The sequence below is a fragment of the Hippopotamus amphibius genome, chromosome 17 (genome assembly GCF_030028045.1).
Source record: "Hippopotamus amphibius kiboko isolate mHipAmp2 chromosome 17, mHipAmp2.hap2, whole genome shotgun sequence".
Classification (NCBI taxonomy): Eukaryota; Metazoa; Chordata; class Mammalia; order Artiodactyla; family Hippopotamidae; genus Hippopotamus; species Hippopotamus amphibius.
Window position 1 is genome coordinate 21,446,854 of NC_080202.1, and position 24,815 is coordinate 21,471,668.

General features: G+C 45.1%; 1 long non-coding RNA gene across 1 annotated transcript; it reads left to right on the top strand.

The window, feature by feature from the left end:
* The first annotated feature begins 3,352 nt into the window (after positions 1–3,352).
* On the top strand, positions 3,353–5,348 carry LOC130840790 (uncharacterized). The gene is made up of 3 exons (XR_009050059.1): positions 3,353–3,505; positions 4,132–4,280; positions 5,112–5,348. It is a non-coding gene; the product is annotated as an uncharacterized LOC130840790 (long non-coding RNA).
* The last annotated feature ends 19,467 nt before the right edge of the window (positions 5,349–24,815 follow it).

Genomic DNA, 24,815 nt, shown 5'->3' on the forward strand with positions numbered 1-24,815 from the left:
CACTCAAGTACCAGAAATCTACTTTTTTAGGGACATCATTTTGTTTTGTTTTTCACAAAGAAATCAAGGTTGTAATCAGGTAGGTAAAGCGCTCCTCATGTCCAGGTGCATGAAAAACATCTGGCGAGCTTCTCTAGACCCCACCACGGAAATTCCACGTAAGTGGGTCTGTGGTGGATTTGAAGTGTGTGCAAGGCATGACTTTCCTTCAGTCTCACTTTCTTCATCTGGGAATGGGGATGCCAATGGAAGCAATCCTAGAGACTTGTAAGTTTTCAGTGAGGTGATGGCTGTAAAATATAAGCACAGGACCTGCCAGGCAATTGCATGGTTAATAAAGGTCAAGTATTGTCATTAGTATTGGAGAGACTCCCTCCTTCATAAGCTTGCAGCATCTGTTATTGCAAGGCTGACTTCAGCAAGACTAGTCCAGGCCATAATTACCCATTGCTTCATACTGGAAACTTGCAGTGTTAGAGTAACCAGCAGATTATACTGTGTATACAATTTCTGCTAATTAAGTTTCATTTACTGTGGTGAGACTTCTTTGCCTTATATTCCCAACTGGGATACATCCCAAAGGGAGGATGGGACTATGCAGCTTGAAATGTCTGTTAAAAACTTAAGAGGGGAGGGATACATTAGGAGCTGGGGATTAAAATTACACACCACTAGATAGAAAATAGAGAAACAGCAAGGACCTGCTCTACAGCACAGGGAACTATACTGCGTATCTTGTAATAACCTATAATGGAAAAGGTTGTAAACACGTATAATAACCAACATTGTCATTCGACTATACTTCAATAAAAACATAAATAAATAAAATTTAAAAAAATTTAACTTGGTGAAGCAAGGCTACAAATGTACTGGATCAGTGTGTGAACAATCCACATCTCCTTCACTGTGAGAGGAAGGGCAAACTGTAGAATCCATTTTTTCCCTTTCAGTTTTATTGAGACGTAGTTGACATACGGCCCTGTATGTGCTAAAGGTGTAAGACATAATGATTTGACCTACATACACTGTGAAATGAATACCACCATAAGTTGAGTGAACATCCATCATACTTAGATATATATTACAGTAAAGAAATAGAAAAAATGTTTTTCCTTGTGATGCAAACTCAAGATTTACTCGCTTAACAACTTTCATTTATAACAAGTAGCAGTGTAATCTTTACCATACTGTATATGATATTGGTAATACTTATCTTATAACTGGAAGTTTGTGCCTTTTGACTACCTTCCTCTAATACTCTCCCCACCCCCCACCTTTGCCTCTGGTAGCCACACATCGGATTTCTTTTTCTATGCATTTGTTTGTTTGTTTTTGGAGTATTCTTGTTCTACAACACTGCATTAGCTCCTGGTACATGAGATAGTGAATCAATATTTCTGTATACTTCAACAGGACACCCAGGGTAACTCTAGTTGTCATCTGTCACCATACAAAGATATTACATAATGATTGACTCTATTCCCCACACTGTCCTTTGCATATCTGCAGAGAAACCTAAGTGCCCATCAATAGAGGAATCGATAAAGAAAGTGTGATACACACACACACACACACACACACACGAGGAGCGCGGATAATTTTTGGCTCACCGTGTGTGTGCGTGTGTGAGTGTGTGAAAAGAAGCATTATGAAGTGTATGAAGCACAACCACAGGAAACTGTTTGATAACCAAAACTCCCCCAATCCTGCTAAATGTTCCACATTTGAAGTTTGGTTAAATAAATTATACACCATTCACATGATGGAATTTTAGATAGTTATATCTTTTTTTTTTACGTTGTGTTTTTAATGACATAATATTTTTATATTGAGATGTAATTTACATATTACAAAATTCACCCTTTTAAAGTATACAATAGGAAGTCGTGTTTTAGTATATTCAGGAAGTTGTGCATCCATCACCAGAAAGCAGTTATATCCTAGAAGAAAAAGAAGTTACTAACCTGGAATGCTCACCAAGATGTAATGTTTAGTGAATGAAGAAAATAATACATATAACTTCATTTCTGCAGAACAAAGAATATATCTGTATATACACATAAGTGTGTATGTAAAAGCATATGAAATGGCTTAGAAAAATACATAACAAACTGGTAATATAGATTCTTTCTGCCAGGTTGGATATATCTGCATTGTTTAAATTATTTAGCAGAGAATTCATTCATGTGTTTGTTGTGTGAAAATGGACTTTGACAGATTATCCTCGTCATGTCTTGGTCACTTTTCGGGAGGGTTCAGGAGTCCAGCTCCAAAGAATTCTGAAAGCTCTTTGGGGATGTCCAGCCCTGGCCCCATGATCAAGGTCACAATATGTACCAGCCAGATATCCAGTGACCTTGGGTTTGGATCGGGGCTTGCCCTTTGCTGTGCGCTGTGCTGCCTGGGGACACTGATCTCCACTCTGGACGGAGCTCCCTCTCTGGGTACCCTGGTCCCTCCTTCAGACCCAGGAGTCATTCCTGGGTGCTTGTAGTCTTTGCACCTGCAGAGATTGTGAGATGTTGGGTGTGAGCTAACTGCTTGGGATGGCCAGGCTGAGCCCTCCTCTCCTGGCTTGCTGAGTCTTTCTCTGCTCTTAGGGTGGCTTGTCCAGGTCTCCCCACAGGAGGTCCCAAGGCGCTTGTCTGAGCTCTGACCACCAAGGACAAAGTAGACTTTCTCTTCACTCCTAAAGTCCCTGGGGTTTTTCCTGCATATGCTTTTCTCTAAGATTCTGTAATTGGGACAGGGAAGAAGGTAGGCTCCTACACAGGCCCCTATCAAACCTTTAGTGTCCTTCTGCTGTGGTTCTGCTCACGTAGCTCATGCACTGAGCCTTCTCTCCAGGAACCTCTTGGCATGGAGCAGGGCAGGCTCAGAGACCACCAGTCACCAAGATGGACCGTGTCTCCCCGCCCCCATGGGCCCTGGCCGGCTTGTGATCTTTGAACATCACTAGCATTGTGGTTCCACCCTCAGCCCTGGGAGCGGCTCAACACTACATTCACCATCTTTGTGTGAAAGAGACCCGAGATGGGCCCTGTTAAATAGCACCTGGCCTCAACGTTCAAGCTCACACTCTAAAACTCTAATTTACCCTGAGGGAATTCTATTCTTTGACTATGATTCCTAAAGGCACCAGGGACACCAGGGCCAAGTTGTGAGGGAACAATGAAAGAAGTGCTTAAAAATATTCCAATATTCTCCAGTTTAGTATTTGCATCCCTAAGAACCACTCCCTAGTCTGAGAAACCAGTTGTGAAATAGAACAGGAAACTAGAACAACTGAGGGCACTCCCTTGAGAGTTTATATTTTGATCCTCTCCCTGCTCTGCTGCCTCCTACCCACCCTCCCCTCTGGTGACCCTGAGAGTATAAATTGGGGCTGGGCTCTGCCCCTGCATCACATCCAAGGCCAACATGAAGACCGGCACCATCTTTGTTCTGGTGGCTTTCATCGTCATGGGGCTGCAGGTGGCCTGTGCTAGGAGACCTCCTCCGAGAGGTGAGGGGACTGAGAGGATCCTCCCTGAGAGCAGAGAAGACTCAGAGGGCAGTGGTAGACCTGGGAATGGTTTGACATGGAAGCAGCCATGTCCCCACTGCAGAGTGGAGATTTGGCATTGATCAGACCCGTTTCTGCTGACCTAAACGAGCGATCATCCTGCATTTCCCATTCTCCTTATTAGATTGGGTTGGGTCTGATTAGAAGTTGTGGGTAGACTGTAGGGTTGTCTCCAGTTAGGATGTGTGTGTGGGATATGGGACTCCAAGGGGAGCTGCGGCCAAACACAGGGTGTGTGTGAGGTGGGGAGATGGAGATCTATGGAAGCAGAGACTCTTCTAATGCCTTCATATAAGTTGGGAAGAAGAGGGGTATGGCTGTGCAGGTTTCTTGTCTTTGGAGACTGTGCAGCCTTTGGAGCTGGGAGAACATTCTCCGGAGGCTCAGAGTGTGGGCTTAAGGGTGAGAATGGAGCAGTGGAGGCTGAGGGAGGAGTGCAGAGCACGAAGGAAGCCATGGAAGAGGCAGGAGTTCTGCCAGCAGTGAGGGCTTCAGATCTCCCGCATCAGTTCTCATGCTTGTCTTAGTACCTTTCCAGACTCAACAAATATCATCATATGTTTCAGGAGGACAGAGACCTGGCTTCTGCCCAAAGTTGCCCAAAGATACTGTGGGGGCTTGTGTTGAAATGTGCTCAGGAGATGCATCGTGTCCCAAGGGAATGAAATGCTGTAGCAATGCATGTGGTCATAGCTGCATGACTCCTGTCTTCAGAGTGAGTACAAATCCCCCATGAGCTGGCTAAGGGTGCAGACAACTCCCCGGTGGACTTTGCTGGGGCAGAGGGCTGCTCACGTGTCCACTGTACCTGGGAGTCTGGAGAACTCTAAGAGAAAGGGACTGGAAACATGGAGAAGGACAGCTGGCTGCGTTATCTAAGGCTTCTTGTAGAACAGTGGTCCTATCCCACGACAGCCCTCATGGATTCAGTTGAGACAAGTATCCATGACCCTAGTTACACAGGTCATTATTAACCAAGCGTTTCTCACTTTCCTTCTCCTCCCTCACCAAAGGGGCTTAACTCCTCCCAGAAAATGGGTCCTCCTTGGAGGAGGAAGGAAGGGCAGGGCACCCTAAGTGATTACCTCCTGTGTCAGGCAGTCATTGTGCTGAAATTGAAACAAAAAGAGAAACACAAACGGAAGAGGGAGACAGACCTAGATAAAGAATTAGAATTTACTGTGACGAGTGCTTTGTACACATTTCTCCTCAAATCTGGGGAGGCAAAGAGAGGAGTTACTGGCTTTGCCTGGGTGGAGAGGGAGTGGGAAAGTTATCAGAGAATAGAGAACATCACAGGAGAGCAGAAAGGAGGCGCAGAGTTTGCTGGAGGAGGGCAGCGCAGTTTAGAGGGCGGGAGGAGCGTGGGCTCCAGTGAAGATGGGGAAGTGATGGGGTAGGTCGAGGTTGCAGCCTCTCAGGGTGGGGGTGGAGGGTCCTCCCTGCCAGAGTCCGGTGAGGAATGTACTCCCTGATGAAGAGTTGGGTAAATTGCAGGAGGTTTCTAAGCAGAGGAAATGTCATGATGAAGTGTGTGTTTTACTAGGGTGGCCCTGGTGGCCGTGTGAAAGCTGGACCTGTTGTTGATTGAGCTTGCCTGGAGACCAACCTCGAATATTGCTCATGAACCCATGATTTCGAGGTTGGGCATAACAACAAGACCTGCACATCCACTCCTGCCTCCTTCCTGTCCCTGAAATTAGAGCCCTAGAAGATGAAGCTCTAAAACGGTGAATGACTGCTTTCTGGGACCTTGTGTCCAAAATAAACCCTATCTGTGGCATTCTTCGGGTTGTGTGGTTCTTTCCAATTGGGCATTCTGGTGGACCCTCTGTGGCTTAGCAGGACCACATGTGCACAGTGCAGGGAGCCCATGAATACAAGGCACTCAGGATACCAATCGATGAGAGGCCAGCTCCTCCCAGCCACTTCCTTTCCTGCTTCCATGTCTATGTCTCTAGACAGGGCGGAAGGCACGAGAAGATTTTCTCACCCATTCTGTGAAAAGGATTGTGGTCAAGCAAAAAACATTAATGACGACGTCGTACACAGCAGGCCTGTTGGAGCAGCGTTTGTTAGGGCAAGAGTCGGAAGGAGCAGGAGCAGAAGCAAGCGTAGGGAAACCCCACGTAAGGCAACACACTGACATCTAGCAGGACTGGATGCCTCGCTCTGGGAGAGAGACCCCGATCCTTGGGATGCGGGGCTTTGGGGGACATGATTGGGAAGGGGTAGCTCCTGTCCTGGGGTGATGAGGAGTCAGGATCCAGTCAGGAGATAGGCTCTGGGGATGGAGCCTTTGATTCCGACTTTACCTGAGGCAGAGGATACACCTTGGTCTCCCAAAGAAGCCCTGACAAACACGATGGTCTGGACGGACTGCTACAAGCTTTATCTCTCCCGGCTCTCTGTTCACTTCCTTTCACCGAGATGCCCTCACGTAGCCTGCTGAGTGTGGTCTTCCCTATCTGTGTGTCACCAACACTGCTCTTGCTGTTCACACAGCACATCTAAGAGCCTCAGTGTCCCGTGCCCTCACCCATCTGTGCAACGGAATGATGGCCTATTGGCACTGACATCTTCTTTCAGTGGCCGGTCATCCCCATCCCACATCCTTCTGTGCTCCTGTCTCCCATGGTCACTTATGGAGGTTCACGAGCATAGCCCTAAGATGTTCTCAGTCAGTTTCACCTATAGTCTACCACACTCAATGCCAATACCTGACCTTTCCCGGCAAAGATGCTGAGGATGGCATCCTACAACGTCCACTTTTGTTTCTGTGCTCCGAGGAGTCCAGATGTCTCTAGAAAGTGGCTTGTGCTTTTTAGTAAACCTCTCATTTTTCTCACATGCATTTAAACCTCCTTTATATTTAAGGGAAATCCCTATTTTTCCCTATTTCCATAAGGAGACAAGGCCCAGACACTCCCTACTTCCTCACAAGTGGATCTCTAGGGAAGGACGCTGTGACTCAGGGATACTCAGAACCAACTCACAGCAGAAGATTTGCCAGCTACAGCATCTAGTTACTAGACTGCTGCTGTCAGCTGGACTTGGCTGTGTCCTCTGCTACCTGCCTTATTTTGGCTCTTGATCCTCTCCTGAGCCTGTTGTTTCTGTGAGCTGTGTAATAACATCTTTCCAAATTTGCTGGTGTCTCAACTTGGTCAGAATTGGTTTCTTTTGTTTGCATCTAACACCCTTAATGTGTATGGAAGCTGGGGTGAGACTGAATACAGGGCACTTATGCTCAGCGCAATAGCATGAGCCTGGGTTTCATGAACTGATCTAGTTAGAAGCTCAAGGTTGACAAAATGTTGGTGTCCCAGCGTGGAAACCTGGCATGCGATGGTGAAACAGTTCATCACCTCCTTGGTTACATTTAGTCCTCAGAATTTTAACCTTCTGGTAGTTATTGTCAACAAAATTGTTTGCTTAATTTCTTTTATGAGTTTTTCATTGCTGGTGTAGTGTTTTGTGTGTTGTTCTGCAACTTTACTGTATTCAGGTATTACCTCATGTAGATGTTTTGTAGATTCTTTGTGGTTTTCTCTGTATAGGAGCACGTCATCTGCAATTAGAGAAAGTTCTCCTTCTTTCTTTCTAATTCCTGTGCCTTTTATTTCTTTTTCTTGCCTTTTGCTCTGGTTAGAAGCTCCAGTTGAACAGTAGCGGTGAAAGCAGGAACCCTTATCTTTTTCCTGGTCTCAGAGGGAAAGCTTTTATTCTTTTGCTATTGAGTATGATGTTTGCTTTGAATGTTTTGTAAATGGCCTGTATTGTGTTGAGAAAACTCTCTTCTATTCCAAGTTTTCTTAGTATTTTTATCATTAAAGTCAAATGTGCATTTGATTGAATGATTTTCATGCATTGATTTAAATGATCAATTTCCCCCTCCAATCTAGTAATGCGGTGCATTACATTTATTGATTTTCACCACCCATGCCTTTTTGGGATAAATCCTACTAGGTCATGATGTATAATCCTTTCAGTATGCCCTTGGAATGAATTTGCTGGTATTTTATTTTTGAGATATTGCTCTTTTTTTATACATCTTTATTGCAGTGTGATTGCTTTACATTGTGGTGTTTTTTTTAATTTTATTTTTATAAGGGATATTGGTCTACAGTTTACTTTTCCTGTGCGGTCTTTATGTGGCTTTGATATTAGGATGATGTTGGCCTCGAAATGAGTTAGCAAGTGTTCCCTCTTCTATTTTCTGGAAGAGTTTGAGAATTACTATGGAGTTTTATTTTCATTTTTGCATTATGGCTAGATGACATAATCTATATGATGGGAATAGGTTTTTAATTTCTTTGTGGCCTATTAGTGTGTGGTTTTTGTGAGTGTCCTATATACACTAAAAGGCAAATTCAGAAGCTGGTGCATTCTTAGGTTATCACACTTCAGGAATCAAGGAGGGAAAGTGACACTTGTTTATGCTGGTCACTTTCTTTCATTTACTTACTGCTCATGTCCCTGACAATAACGATGTGTAAACTGAGCCCAGAGAGGTTCTGGTACTTCCCCAAGGTCATACTGTGTTCTTTCTTCCCACCTCCCCGTCTCTGGGGAGATGTTCGGGGTGGGGAGGCAGAGCTCTCTGCAGCCTGTGCCAAAGGAGGCCATGTGCAGAGAGGGGTAGGTAGATGCTCTCCAAAGTTTCGCAAGGAAGCACCAGTGGGGGAGGGGTGTGAAGCCTCAGAGGGGGCCTCCTTCGGTTGAAAGAGATACAGGATTTGAAGAGAGAATATCGATAATTATGGAAGAATGAATGATCTGGGAGGTTTTGGTTGGACAGGGTTTAATCTCAGGGTCCTTCTAAAGTTTTCTGAGTCTCTTCCCTGTCCTGTCACGCTGAGTATTTATTTCCCTCCCTACTTTAAACCTCAGTTCAGATGCTTGTTCTCGTGCCTCTCCAAATCCAGGTGAGTTTGGGCTACGAAACGGGCAGGAGGACAGGACAGGAAAGAAGGGCTTCTGTCGTGGGGAAGGCTCAGCGCTGAGAGGGTGGACTGCTGTCTGGCCATCCTGGCCGCCAGGGGAGGCACAGCCTTGACATGCTGGGGATGTCTCCGCGAGGTGATGGGTGTAGCCATGTGGCCTGTCATTTCCATCACGGCAGCTGCCATCACAGAGCTATGTGTGCAAAGCTATCCTTTCCGTGGTCAGAACTGGGGCTCTGACTTGACAGGCCTTTCCCTGGTCACCAGCTCTTCTGTGCCTGAGCTGGAATACCTCCCAGGTCTGTGGCCTCGCTGGCCCCCTGGGCTTAAAGATGGGAAAGAGGGGAGCTGGAAACCCCCTGAGGAGAGGCTGGGAGCACATGGCAGCCCCCGCTCCAGCCCAGCATCTGGGGGAGATGCAAGAGATTGCCTCACCACTGGAGAGCCTTTTCCTCCGCTCCTGAGGAAGAAGCAAAAATAAATAAATCAGCAGTTTGGGCCCTGGCAGCTCCGTGGTGGGGAAGAAGGCTCCCTCTCTGTGCAAGGAGACAAATCCATGGTGGTTTTTTTCCTTTTTGTTAATTTTTAAAATAATTTCCATCCAGGGCAGCTTTTCTTTGGGTCTCCAGTTGCTTTTGAAAAGTCTTTGATATGGAGAATGGCAGAGACCAAGGCTCAGACTTGTCCTGGACTCTTAAAGCCCATTCATGGCTCTTGCGGACTATGCATGTGGACACCCTCAGTGTTTCCTGAGCACCTACTATGTACCAGGCATGGTGCTGAGGTTTTTCCAAACACTCTCTGCTTCCGTCCTCACAGCTGCCCTGGGAGGGAGGAATTCTCATGCCCATTTCACAGATGAGGAAGCTGCCTGTCCAGTGTGCTCCCGACAGGAGCTACTCTCTCCTGTACCAGGCAGATTTGCAGACACGATCTCACACAGCTGAGACCTCACAGTCCGTGTTCATAGAAGAGGGAACAGAAACTCAGAGAGGGAATCACCTATGCAAGGTCACAGAGCCCAGCTAACCCCTGACCCCGGCTCCCTGCCCACCCTGCACAGGCCCAGACTGGCCCAGGAAGTGGATCGGGTGTCTCCAGAATACCTAGCAGCCTGGGGAGGGTCTGCTCAGCACTTGCCCGCTGCCCCCTCCTCAGCACTGGCCCCATTCAGACAGATGGACAGACAGACAGATGGACAGGTCCAAGTCCTTACCTTGGAGCCAGTGGGGGAGGAGATCATTTCCTTTCACAAATCCCATTCTTTCTGGGGACTCTGGCCTGGCTGAGTCCAGGTTTAACGCATTTCACAAATGGATTTTCAGGTTCCATTTAACCTGAACCAAGTTTTCAAGTTCAGGCTTAATCCATTCCACAAATATGTCTGGGGGTGCATTTTGTTGCCTGTGCTGGGGATGTGACGGTAAAGGGGACTGGCGGGTGGCAGCCCTGAATGCTGATGCAGTCCTGCAGGGGAAGGGGCCAGCTGTGCAGAGGAGGGCCAGCTAGGGGGCCAAGGTGCGGTGAGCCTGCCATAACTGAGCACTGGCAAAGAGGCATGGTTGCAGGAGCAGGTGGAGGGAGAGGGTGTAGCAGAACCAAAGCATCCGGCTGCCACCTCTGTGCTGCAGTGGCTTCACAGCTGCAGGGCTCTCCATTGGCTGCCTGAGGCCCTTCCTCACTCCCACCCAACATCACGCAGATGGGTCTCTGAGTGCCTCGGCCAGGGCTTGGCTGCCCAGGTCTGCTCTCAGGGTAGGGCATGTTCCTCTTGGACCCCTGAGTTTTGGCCTTACCCCTCTGATCTCTTTCTTTCTGGCCCTGACCTAGGACTTTAGCCAAGAGGTCCCTGTCTAAATTCCCTGTCCCCCGTCCCCATGACTCCCCTTGTCAGAATCCCCAGGCCTGCCTCAGAGCCCCCTGACCTGTGCCAGGGCAGGGAGCAGTGTCTGTTTCCCCAGGGCAGCAAGTTTAAGCAGCTGGGCCAGCATGAGATCGATGCTTATATCAAGGGTGAATGAGGAAACAGATGTTTTCTGAACAGAAAATCCATAGATGCAGGAGGTGCGAGCGGATGGGAAGCAGAGACAAAGTGATTGTGCATTCTGGAGTCAGCCTGGGGCCTGATGGACTGAAGAGCTCAGCGGGGGCTGGGGGTGAGGAGGAGCCTGCAAGAAGGACCAGGTGGGCTCTGGTCCAGAGCTGCCCTTAGTGCCACAGGCTGCAGGCTGGAAGGAGGCAAGAAGGCTAAGGGCAGATTTTCTGTCTGACCCTCAGCGCACGGCCAGAGCTCCCTGATGGGGACTGCGGGCCAAACCTGCGCTGCTCAAAAACCCCAGACGTGAATTCTGCAGATTAACCTGAGCTCCCCTCCAAGAGACACTCCGCTACCAGAAACGTATGCACCATAGCGCCTTGTGTGTAAGTATTCATGTATTGATGGGCGTCTTTGAGGGACAACCAGCCCTGGAGTGAGATCATTAAATTATGGCTTTAGAGCCCAGATCCCGGGCGTGGAAAATACCCATGTTGCTTTTTATGACAGTTATGAAGAAATAAGTGCCTTCTTTATTACATGTGTTATTGATTTTTCTTTCCCCCAGACAGTGTTCCTGGCAGTTTTCTCATAGGCTCTGGTGGGGGTGCTTTATGGCTGGGGAGAAAGCAAATCCAAATCCTTCCAAGTCAGAGAGACTGAAGTTGAAATTCTAGTTTTGACAGCGCTTGTGCAATTTTACGGATCTTGACCTCTCTGAGCCTCAGTTTCCCCGCTTGTAACAATAGGGCTTGTGATATGCATGTGCTGTTATGAGGATGAAAGGCCCTGGCTTGCATAAAGGGAGCTGGGCTCACAGGCGCCCTGGGGGTGGTGTGTCTGACCTCTGGGTGATGGAGGAGTCAGTGCGTGTGTCTGAGAAGAGGGTCGGGGGGCAGCCAGACATGGGCGGGATTCGAGGCTGCCTGGGAAGTCGCTGGGCCCAGCAGTTCCCTATCTGGGCCAAATGCCACCAGAGAGACCCTTTTGGCTGCATTCTCTTTTTCGAGTGCCTTCTGTGTGTGCGTGGGGGGGTGGGGTGGGGGTGATTCTGAAGGCAGGAAATCCCCACGCGCTTCTCCACAAGTGGAGGAAGAAGGAAGGGTGGGCCAGGCTGGAATCCTGGGCACCTGTCAGGTGAAACTAAGAATGGCTTCCGGGACAAAGGCTTTGTGTGTGTGTGTGTGTGTGTGTGTGTGTGTGTGTTTTATTTTACTTTATTTATTTATTTTTTTTGGGGGGTACACCAGGTTCAATCAACTGTTTTTATACACATATCCCCGTATTCCCTCCCTTCCTTGACGCCCCCCCCCTCGAGTCCCCCCCACCCTCCCTGCCCCAGTCCTCTAAGGCATCTTCCATCCTCGAGTTGGACTCCCTTCGTTATACAACAACTTCCCACTGACTATTTTACAGTTGGTAGTATATATATGTCTGTGCTACTCTCTCGCTTCGTCTCAGTTTCCCCTTCACCCCCCGCCCCCTCCCATACCTCGAGTTCTCCAGTCCATTCTCTGTATCTGCTTCCTTGTTCTTGTCACTGAGTTCATCAGTACCATTTTTAGATTCCGTATATGTGAGTTAGCATACAATATTTGTCCTTCTCTTTCTGACTTACTTCACTATGTATGACAGATTGTAGTTCTATCCACCTCATGACATATAGCTCCATCTCATCCCTTTTTATAGCTGAGCAATATTCCATTGTATATATATGCCACATCTTCTGTATCCATTCATTTGTTGATGGGCATTTAGGTTGCTTCCATGTCCTGGCTATTGTAAAGAGTGCTGCAATAAACATTATGGTACAAGTTTCTTTGGGGATTATGGTTTTCTTTGGGTATATGCCCAGGAGTGGGATTACTGGATCATATGGTAGTTCTATTTGTAGTTTTTTAAGGAACCTCCACATTGTTTTCCATAGTGGCTGTACCAACTTACAGTCCCACCAACAGTGCAGGAGAGTTCCCTTTTCTCCACACCCTCTCCAACATTTGTGGTTTCCAGACTTTGTGATGATGGCCATTCTGATTGGTGTGAGGTGATACCTCATTGTGGCTTTGACTTGCATTTCTCTGATGATGAGTGATGTTGAGCATCTTTTCATGTGTGTGTTGGCCATCTGTATGTCTTCTTTGGAGAAATGTCTATTTAGGTCTTCCGCCCATTTGTGGATTGGGTTATTTGCTTTTTTGGTATTAAACTTCATGAGCTGCTTGTATATTTTGGAGGTTAATCCTTTGTCCGTTGTTTCATAGGCAATTATTTTTTCCCATTCTGAGGGTTGCCTTTTAGTCTTGTTCATGGTTTCTTTGGCTGTGCAAAAGCTTTTAAGTTTCATGAGGTCCCATTCGTTTATTCTTGATTTTATTTCCATGATTCTAGGAGGTGGGTCAAAAAGGATGTTGCTTTGATGTATGTCAAAGAGTGTTCTGCCTATGTTTTCCTCTAGGAGTTTGATAGTGTCTGGCCTTACATGTAGGTCTTTAATCCATTTGGAGTTTATTTTTGTGTATGGTGTTAGGAAGTGTTCGAATTTCATTCTTTTACATGTTGCTGTCCAATTTTCCCAGCACCACTTATTGAAGAGGCTGTCTTTTTTCCATTGTATACTCGTGCCTCCTTTGTCAAAGATAAGGTGCCCATGTAAGTTTGGGGTTACTTCTGAGTTCTCTATTCTATTCCATTGATCATCCTTTCTATTTTTGTGCCAGTACCATACTGTCTTGATCACTATGGCCTTGTAGTACAGTTTGAAGTCAGGAAGCCTGATTCCACCAACTCCATTTTTCCTTCTCAAGATTGCTTTGGCTATTCGGGGTCTTTTGCGTTTCCATACAAATCGTAAGATTTCTTGCTCTAGTTCTGTGAAAAATGCCATTGGTAATTTGATCGGGATTGCATTGAATCTGTCAATTGCTTTGGGTAGTACAGTCATTTTCACGATGTTGATTCTTCCAATCCAGGAACATGGTATGTCCCTCCATCTGTTTGTGTCATCTTTGATTTCTTTCATCAATGTCTTAAAGTTTTCTGCATACAGATCGTTTGCCTCCTTAGGCAGGTTTATTCCTAGGTATTTTATTCTTTTGGTTGCAATGGTGAATGGGAGAGTTTCCTTAATTTCTCTTTCTGCTCTTCCGTTGTTAGTGTATAGGAATGCAAGAGATTTCTGTGCATTAATTTTGTATCCTGCTACTTTACTAAACTCATCAATTAGTGCTAGCAGTTTTCTGGTAGAGTCTTTAGGGTTTTCTATATATAATATCATGTCATCTGCAAAGAGTGACAATTTTACTTCTTCTTTTCCAATTTGGATTCCTTTTATTTCTTTTTCTTCTCTGATTGCTGTGGCTAAAACTTCCAAAACTATGTTGAATAACAGTGGTGAGAGTGGACACCCTTGTCTTGTTCCTGTTCTTAGAGGGAATTCTTCCAGTTTTTCTCCATTGAGAACAACGTTGGCTTTTGGTTTGTCATATATGGCTTTTATTATGTTGAGGTAATTTCCTTCTATGCCCATTTTCTGGAGAGCTTTTATCATAAATGGATGTTGAACTTTGTCAAAAGCTTTTTCTGCATCTATTGAAATGATCATATGGTTTTTATCCTTCAAGTTGTTGATATGATGTATCACGTTGATTGATTTGCGTATATTGAAGAATCCTTGCATCCCAGGGATAAACCCCACTTGATCATGGTGTATAATTTTTTTAATGTGCTGTTGGAGTCTGTTAGCTAGTATTTTGTTGAGGATTTTTGCATCTATATTCATCAGTGATATTGGTCTGTAGTTTTCTTTTTTTGTGACATCTTTGCCTGGTTTTGGTATCAGGGTGATGGTAGCCTCGTAGAATGAGTTTGGGAGTGCTCCGCCTTCTGCAATATTTTGGAAGAGTTTGAGAAGGATAGGTGTTAACTCTTCTCGAAATGTTTGATAGAATTCGCCTGTGAATCCATCTGGTCCTGGGCTTTTGTGTGTTGGGAGATTTTTAATCACTGCCTCAATTTCTGTACTTGTGATTGGTCTGTTCATGGTTTCTATTTCTTCCTGGTTCAGTCTTGGAAGATTGTATTTTTCTAAGAATGTATCCATTTCTTCCAGGTTATCCAATTGATTGGCATATAGTTGCTTGTAGTAGTCTCTCATGATGTTTTGTATTTCTGAGGTGTCCGTTGTTACTTCTCCTTTTTCATTTCTAATTCTGTTGATTTGCATCTTCTACCTTTTATTCTTGATGAGTCTGGCTAATGGTTTATCAATTTTGTTAATCTTCTCAAAGAACCAGCTTTTAGTTTTATTTATTTTTCTTATGGTTTCTTTCCTTTCTTCTTCATTTATTTCTGCTCTGATCTTTATGATTTCTTTCCTTCTGCTCACTTTGGGGTTTCTTTGTTCTTCTTTCTCTAGTTGTTTGAGGTGTAAGGTTAGGTTGTTTATTCGATCATTTTCTTGTTTCTTAAGGTAGGACTGTATTGCTATAAACTTCCCTCTTAGAACTGCTTTTGCTGCGTCCCATAGGTTTTGGGTTGTTGTGTTTTCATTGTCATTTGTTTCTAGATATTTTTTGATTTCCTCTTTGATTTCTTTAGTGATTCCTTGGTTGTTTAAGAGTGAATTGTTTAGCCTCCATGTGTTTGTATTTTTTACAGTTTTTTTCCTGTAATTGATATCTAGTCTCATGGCATTGTGGTCTGAGAAGATGCTTGATATGATTTCAATTTTCTTGAATTTGCCGAGGTTTGATTTGTGACCCAAGATGTGATCTATCCTGGAAAATGTTCCGTGTGCACTTGAGAAGAAAGTGTAGTCTGTCATTTTGGGATGGAATGTCCTATAAATATCAATTAAGTCGAGATGGTCTAATGTGTCATTTAAAGCTTGTGTGTCTTTATTTATTTTCTGTTTGGATGATCTGTCCATTGATGTAAGTGGGGTGTTCAAGTCTCCCAGTATTATTGTGTTCCTGTCGATGTCCCCTTTTATAGCTGTTAGCATTTGCCTTATGTATTGAGGTGCTCCTATATTGGGGGCATAGATATTTACCATTGTGATATGTTCTTCTTGGATGGATCCCTTGATCATTATGTAGTGCCCTTCCTTGTCTCTTTTAATAGTCTTTACTTTCAAGTCTAATTTGTCTGATATGAGTATTGCTACTCCAGCTTTCTTTTGACTTCCATTTGCATGGAATATCTTTTTCCATCCCTTTACTTTCAGTCTATATGTATCCCTTGGTCTGAAGTGGGTTTCTTGTAGGCAGCATATAGAAGGGTCTTGTGTTTGTATCCATTCAGCCAGTCTGTGTCTTTTGGTTGGAGCATTTAATCCATTTATATTTAAAGTGATTATTGACATGTGTGTTCCAATGACCATTTTCTTAATTGTTTGGGGTTTGTATTTGTAGGTGTTTTCCTTTTCTTGTGTGTCCTACTTAGAGAAGTTCCTTTAGCACTTGTTGTAAGGCTGGTTTGGTGGTGCTGAATTCTCTTAACTTTTGCTTGTCTGGGAAGCTTTTGATTTCTCCCTCAAATCTGAATGAGATTCTTGCTGGGTAGAGTATTCTTGGCTGTAGGTTTCTCCCTTTCAGGACTTTCAGTATATCCTGCCATTCCCTTCTGGCCTGCAGAGTTTCTGTAGAAAGGTCAGCTGTTATCCTGATGGGTTTTCCCTTATATGTTGTTTGTTGCTTTTCTCTTGCTGCTTTTAATATTGTTTCTTTGTGTTGAATTGTCGTTAGTTTGATTAATATGTGTCTTGGTGTATTTCTCCTTGGGTTTATTCTGTATGGGACTCTCTGTGCTTCTTGGACTTGGTGAATTATTTCCTTTCCCATGTTGGGGAAGTTTTCCACTAGAACCTCTTCAAATATTTTCTCAGACCCTTTCTTGTTTTCTTCTTCTTCTGGGATGCCTATAATTCGAATGTTGGTACATTTAAGGTTATCACTGAGGTCTCTGAGGCTGTCTTCTAGTCTTTTTATTTTTTTTTCTTTTTCCTGCTCTGTGGCATTTATTTCTCCCATTCTATCTTCCAACTCACTTATTTGTTCTTCTGCCTCAGTCATTCTGCTGGTTATAGCATCTAGAGTATTTTTAATTTCAGTTATTTTGTTATCCATTGCTGTTTGTTTTTCTGAGTTCTTATGAACTGTTTCTTGTACTTTCTCTATTTTGTTATTGAGATTTTGTATCATTTTTACTATCATTACTCTAAATTCTTTTTCAGGCATTTTTCCTATTTCCTCCTCATTTATTTGGTCTTGTGGGGTTTTTACCTGCTTCTTTGTCTGCATGGGGTTTCTTTGTCTCCTCATGGTTGTCCAAGCTTTTAGGGTTGCTTGTCCTGGTGATAGAGGTGTTTATAGAAGACTGTCCAAGCCTCAGACTAATGTCCAAGTATTGGATTAAACAAATATTCAGTCTAGGAAACACATACATGTATAAGACACACAATTATTGAATCCGTTAGGACATAAGGCTCTAGAAAGACCTGACAGAACCCCAGTGTGCTATCAGATATTCAAAGAGAAACCCAGCAGAAATTGACAACTGAAACAGAACAAATCAGAGACAAAAGCAAAAGCAAACAAACAACAAATAACACCCTACACTTACAAACATCAATCCAGGGAGATTTTGTAAGCTAGGATCAAATATAGAAATGAGCTGGAGTACCACCAGAGAGAATGGAGATTCTCAGAATGTAATTAGACAACTGTACTAAGAACTAAGTTAAAGACAAAAGCCTAATATTAATACCAAGGCAGTGCATCATCTGGAGAATAGAGCAAGGAGTCTGAGCAGACCGATAGTGTTGCTTATAAGTATGTTAAGATAAAATAAACTTAAAATGGCTGGAAGAAAGGGGAACAGAAGAGCGTAATGTGGTTGGAAATATGCAAAGAAAAAGAAAGGAATAGAAGTGTATAAAAGATAGGGATGAAAGGAAAGTATGAGCGATATTTTGTCCGTACTACCAAAAACTTAGCTAGATATAGAAGTATATAAAAAGGCAAAAAAAAAAAAAGAATAAAAAATATCCTTAAAAAATTATGTTATAAAACTTGTAGATCCCTTAGGGCTAAGATCGTATTTAATAAATCAAAAAAAAAAAAATAGAGAGAAAGAAAAAAAAAAATCCAGAACTGATCCCCGAATGGACCAGTTCAATAGGTATTGATACTACTATTTCTGTTTCCTTAGCGTCTCAGCTGTAAGTGTCCTTCTCCTTGCCTTGGGTTTTTTTTTGCGTTATTCTGTGACCAGCAGAGGTTCCTTTATTGTTCGTCTGTAAGCCTCGGTGTGTGGGGAGGGAGAGGGTACAATAGTGGCTCCTTCTCCTGGGAGTGAGTGAGCAGTGGCGCACTGTTGTTTCAGTCAGGCTTGGAGGTGCCTGTTGCAGAGGGTGCTGGTGGCTCAGGTGTACACAGAAAGTCTTAGAGTTGGGCCTCTCTCGGGGTTTTTTCTTTTTGATGCTGGTTTTTTTTTTTCTCTCGGCAGCCTCCCTGCTGCTGGCGTTTCAAGGGGTTTTAATCTAGCCCCGCCCGAGCGCCTGAGGGTACTTGTTATCCCTGAGCACCTTAGGTGGCCCGCAGGGCGTCTCTCCACTGCCTGTTGGCAGAGGCACCGAAAGAGAGGGAGAGGCTATGCGCGGGGCTCCTGCCCCCCGCCCGGGAGCCTGCAGCCTCCAGCCGCCATCATGGCCGGGCAGCTCTCAGGGACGGGCACTCCTCTCCGCGGACCTCCTCCCTCCTGTCCTCTCGGTCCGTCACCCTACCGGCAACAATGTTTCTCCCCCTGAACCAGCTCTCCGGTTCCCACGCTCCCGCTCCTGGACCCTCCGCTCAGCCGCGGATCCATGTCTCGGTCCGGGAACGCTGAGCTGCGCTGCGGACCCTCCGCATGTTTCTCACTCCTTCCCGTCTGCCACAGCTCCGCCGCTTCACCCTCCCCGAGCCCTCGTAGATGCCTCCCTACCGGCCATGCTGGGCTCCCCGCAGCCCTTTCCGGTGTCCGAGGCCGTCTGCTGGTGTTCAGCTGGTTCTCTGTGGGAATTACTGCGTCCCTCCGTGCGTTCCCAATGCATCTGTGGAGAGGGATGCACTCCACGTCTCTCCACTTCGCCGCCATCTTTTCTCCTCCGGGACAAAGGCTTTTAATTAAAAGCTCTGACATTTACTGGAGAGAGAGGACACCTGACATCCTCATGCCACTGAGATGTGGCCTCGGGAGCCCCTGGGCTCTGGAATCAAGGGAAACTCCAAGCCTCTCTCTTCTCCAGCCTGTCCCTCAAAGCATGAACCTGTCCCCAGCAGAGGCCTCGGTGCTTGGGCGGGGCTGAGGGCAGGGTCATGTAGGGCTCCCGCTTCAGCCCTGACAAGTCTCAGCCTTTTTGTGCATCACTTGGGGAGAGTTAAACACCACAGGCTGTTCCAAACAGATCCTCTGAGCTCTGTGATCAAGTCAAATCAAAGTATTCCTGGCTTTGGTGGATGCCTGAGGGCCAGGAGCTGCCCCCAAGCTTGGGCACCTGGGCCCATGGGGTGAGCCAGGCCCTTGGGCAGTGGCAGGACGACCTGGAGTTCTGCGAGTTTTCTGGGACTTGCAGGGACCTCAGCCCCTTTCCAGCACCACCTGGCATCATAAGAGGCAAAAACTGAGTCCTTGGGGGTGGAGAGTGGCAGCCCAGGCTGGGATGGGTCAGGCCAGCCTGGTGCTGGCTCCAGTGGGGAGAGCAGGGGCTCGCTAAGGGGCAGAGGAAAGCTGCTTGAAGGCGCTCAGGAAACAGAGCCAGCTCACAGTTCAGGAGGCATGTGACCTGGAGGGGCTGCCCCCTGAGGGTCCTGTCCCAGGTGGTTTGTGGATGCAAGGACCAGCCTGTGGGGCTCAGACTGGGCCTCGGGCTGCTGAAGCAGAAAAAGAATTAATGACCGGCCCTGGGAAGCCAGAGAACCAGGTCTGGAGATATAGAGATTCTCTATTACATACCAGGGTGAGTCAAAAAGTATCCGCACTCCGGCTGTAGCCACCAGGTCACCTTCTCCCTGGAAGGTCACCTGTCTGTCTCTGGCTCCCCAGCCCACTGGGCTTAGAACAGACACTCACACCCTCGCTGAAAGGGAGGCTGGGAAAGTGAGGATCTGTTCTTCCGGGCTTCTCGAGAGGGAGGTGGACCCTGCCTCCCACCTAAACTCACTAGATGGGGGAGTTTCTCAAATCTAAGAGGCGTTTTTAAATGCTGATGTAACCATCCCAATCCCCCCACCCCCACAAAGTGAAACGTCACTATGTGCAACTTGTGGGACAGCCTCACTGCCATGTGCCCCCCACCCCCGCGTCTCAGGGTGCAGCCCTGAAAGGTCCAGCTTCTGACTCCTGCCTGGGCAGCGGGAGGGTGGGGGAGGGTGCCTTGGGGCCACAGAGACACAGACAGCGGCAGAGAACCCTTCCCACACCCGCCCATCCTCGAGTTCGTGTCCCTGCCCCGGTCCAGTGTGGTTAGCAGGACACGGAATTTCTAGTCGACTTGAAGCCATCACCCCAGACACCTCCCTCCCAACAGCACCTGTTGGTCGGTTGGTTTCCTGGTTTACTGGCAGGAGCGGTGACACCTGCTCAGGGTGGCATGAGAGGGGGCGGGGTGCCCTCTGCACCCCAATTAGAAAGCCAGCACACTCTGATTGGAAGCACGAAGAGCTGTGAGTCTAAGAGTCCTGGGCTTGAATTCTCCACGTCTAACAGCCGAGGAGCCTTGGACATGTAGCTGAGCCTCAGTTTCCCCATTTGCTGAATGCAAGTACTCAGACCTGGATGGCAGCGTTATTCTAAGAGTGAAAGGAAATAATGACTCAAACAAGTTAGCATAACGCCTGGCACACACACAATCCATTCCCCACAAGAGCTGAGAGTAGTCATACCCTCCTCTGCTTCAGACCTTCCGGCGACTTCCAAACTCCTCTCCTGCAAGGCCCGCAGGGCAGGGTCCAGCCCCCTCCCTAGCCCCATCCCACGCCACTCACCCCATCGCTCACTGCACTTCAGGCCTCTTGCTTTTTGTTACACCCAGTGACGTTGTTCCCACCCTGGGGTGTGCCCAAGCTCTTCCCCAGGTCTGCCACGCTTGCGCCCCTTTTGTGGCCCTGTGACTCCTCGGTGAGGCCTGCTCATTGGCTCCAATGAGCACTGCTGCCCAGTTCCCGTCCCGGTTATGCTGTAATGCATTATACTGTTTTCCTGCCTTTCAAATGCTTTGTGCCTTCGGTAATCATTGAAGCAGAAGGTGGATGAAGACATCCTGCTGCCCAGGATTTTGGCTAAAGCTTACAATCTGGGGACAATGGCTGGGAAGTAACCCTAGAGAAATAAATAGAACAAAAAGAGTTGTTGAATGCATGTTAGACTTGCTGAGAGAAAGTGAGATGGGTTTTGTGACGGCCACCCCAACCCAGTACACAAGAGAAGGACAGACATTCCCAAGGAGATGGGAAAGGGAATTTGCAGGAGTAAGAGCATTTTTTTAAGCTCTTTATTGGAGTATAATTGCTTTACACTGCTGTGCCAGTTTTTGAGGTACACCAAAGTGAATCAGCTGTATTTATACACATATCCCCATAATCCCTCCCTTCCGAGACTTCCCCTAACTCTCCCCGTCCCGGCCCTCTAAGGCAACACCCATCATGGAGTTGATCTCCCTTTGTTATACAGCAACTTCCCACTGGCTATCTATTTTACAGTTGGTAGTGTATATATGTCAATGCTACTCTCTCACTTCGTCCCAGCTTCCCCTTCACCCCCTGCCCCCAACCTATCACCCCGAACCCGTATCCTCAAGTCCGTTCTCAACATCTGCATCTTTATTCTTGCCCTGTCACTGGGTTCATAAGTACCACTTTTTTAGATTCCATACATATGAGTTAGCATACGGTATTTGTTTTTCTCCTTCTGGCTTACTTCTCTCTGTATGACAGACTCTAGGTCCATCCACCTCACTACAAATAACTCATTTTCATTCCTTTCTATGGCTGAGTAATATACCATTGTATATACGTGCCACATCTTCTTTATCCATTCATCTGTTGATGGGCATTTAGGTTGCTTCCATGTCCTGGCTATTGCAAATAGTGCTGCAATGAACATTGCAGTACATGTGTCTTTTTGAATTACGGGTTTCTCAGGATATATGCCCAGTAGTGGATTGTTGGGTCATATGGCAGTTCTATTTTTAGTTTTTTAAGGAACCTCCATACTGTTTTCCGTAGTGGCTGTACCAATTTACATTCCCACCAACAGTGCACGAGGGTTCCCTTTTGTCCACACCCTCTCCAGCATTTATTATTCTACATTTTTTGATGATGGCTATTCTGACTGGTGTGAGGTGATACCTCATTGTGGTTTTGATTTGCATTTCTCTAGGAATTAGAGATGTTGAGCCTGTTTTCTTGTGCCTCTTGGCCATCTATATATCTTCTTTGGAGAAATGTCTATTTAGGTTTTCTGCCCATTTTTGGATTTGGTTGTTTGTTTTTTTGATATTGAGCTGCATGCGCTGCTTGTATACTTTGGAGATTAATCCTTTGTCAGTTGCTTTGTTGGTGAATATTTTCTCCCATTCTGAGGGTTGTCTTCTTGTCTTGATAATGGTTTCTTTTGCTGTGCAAAAGATTTTGTTTCGTTAGGTCCCATTTGTTTATTTTTGGTTTTGTTTCCATTATTCTAGAAGGTGGGTCAAAAAGGATCTTGCTTTGATGTATGTCATAGAGTGTTCTACCTATGTTTTCCTCTAAGAGTTTCATAGTATCTGGCCTTTGATTTAGCTCTTTAATCCATTTTGAGTTTAGTTTTATGTATGGTGTTAGGAAGTGTTCTTATTTCATTCTTTTACATGTAGCTGTCCAATTTTCCCAGCACCACTTATTGGAGAGGCTTTGTTTTCTCTATTGTATATTCTTGCCTCCTTTATCAAAGATAAGTTGCCCATATGTGCATGGGTTTATCTCTGGGTTGGCTATTCTGTTCCATTGATCTATATTTGTGTTTTTGTGCCAGTACCATACTGTCTTGATCACTGTAGCCTTGCAGTATAGTCTGAAGTCAGGGAGTCTGATTCCTCCAGCTCCATCTTTCCTTCTCAAGATTGCTTTGGCTATTCAGGGTCTTTTGTGTTTCCATACAAATTGTAAAATTTCTTGTTCTAGTTCTGTGAAAAATGCCATTGGTAATTCGACACAGATTGCATTGAATCTGTAGATTGCTTTGGGTAGGATAGTCATTGGAGATAATATTCTATGTTTAAATGTTGTCTTTAACACGTTAAGAATAGTTCTTCATTATCTTGATGGTTAGAAATGCTGCTGAGACTTCTGAACATAATCTGATTCCTTCATAGGCAGTCTTTATATCTCTGTGAAAACTGTTAGAACTTTCTGTTTATTTTCTTATCATTGTAGCATTTCTCTATATGTGTACATGTGTGGCTATGAATTTACTTAGTCATATCATTGACACTTTATGGTCCTTCAAACTATCTCCTGTTTCCCATGGTCTTGGCCTTATCCCCATTCCCCCACCTCCCTTTAAATCTTTTCTCTGCAAAAGGCCAGATCTTGAAATGGGAAGCCTGTGCTTTCACGACTAGTATGAAGAGTCGAGTCTGAAGGAAAACCCACTGAGGAACTCAGCTAACTTACTTCTCTAGGCTCCGTCCACCCTTCCCAGGGGCAGTGAGTTTAGTTCATAATTGACTGCTTGTAAGACAGGAGAATGGGAGTGAGTATAAAGCAGTAGGGGAGGGAGGGAAGACACCTTGTAAATTCCTCCAAATATTTTCTGCTACACACTTAGAGTCGTGCAGAAAGGCAGCAGACCCACGCGTGTTAAGGACATGTCTTTGGTCAGATCTGTGCCATCTGACTTTTTAAATTTCATCACCTATGACCTAACAAGGTCTCATGCTCTGTAACGTGTCTTGGCGTTTCTCCTCGGCGCTTCATGAAACAGGACAAAGATGACAAAGATGCAACATGAGGAAGATCTGGGACTGGGGGACTGAGTGTGCACTTGGGTGTTTAAAAGATTTGGCAGGGTTGGGACATGCCTCTCTCGAATATGAAATTCCAGGAAAAATGGAATTCCTGTAAATTCCGGAGTCTGAACACGGAAGCTATGACAGCCTCACAGTCTCCTATTGTACGATTTTCACCGAAAGTTGAGTGAACTTCCATCATCTCATACAGATAGAACAGTAGAGAAGGTTTAAAAAAATGCTTTTCCTTGTGATTCGTACTCAAGAGTTACTCTCTTAACAACTTTCATTTCTAACATGTAGCAGTATTAATTATCTTTAGCATGTTGTATATCACATCCCTAATGCTTACTTATCTTCTAACTGGAAGTCTGTAGCTTTGGACTATTTTCCTCTAATTTCCCCTCTCCCCTCCTCTGTCTCTGATGGCCACAAATCTGATCTCTTTTTCTATGAATTTGTTTGTTTGTTTTTGAAGTATAATTGACCTACAACACTATGTTAGCTCCTGGTATGCAAGATAGTGATTCAATATTTCTATTCATTTCCAAATGTTCCCGAGGATAAGTGTAGTTGTAATCTGTCACCATAACAGGTATTACATAATTATTGACTCTGTTCCCCACACTGTATATTTCACATCTGCAAAGAAGCCTAGGTGCCCATCCATAGAGGAATAGATAAAGTGTGATATATAGAGATGAATATCATTGAGCCATATATTGTATAGCCTTTTTGGAGGATAATTTGGCAATATCTTCCAGCTTTATCATAGATATCTTCTTTGTATCAGTTGTATTTCCATGTTAGGGCATCTATTCTGCAGGAAATATATATATAACGCTTCTTTATATAAAGAAGCATTACAAACTGCTTCATGCATATTCACAGCAAACCGTTTGGTAATCAAAAACTCCCCAGTCCTGCTAAATGGCCCACAATTGATGTTTGGTTAAATAAATTATAAACCATTCATGTCATGGAATTTTAGATAGTAGTTATTTTTTCAAAGGAAAAGAAGATAGTAACCTGGGAAGCTCTCTAAGACATAATGTTAAGTGAATAAAGCAAATTAATACATATAACTTCAGTTCTGCAAACAAAGTGTATACTTGTATGTACACACATGTGTGTATGTAAAAGCATAGGAAAAGGGCTTAGAAAAATACATAGCATAAAAGGATATATTTGTCTTTTCTAAAAGTTAATTATAATAAATTCTATAGCCAGAGCACAGATAAT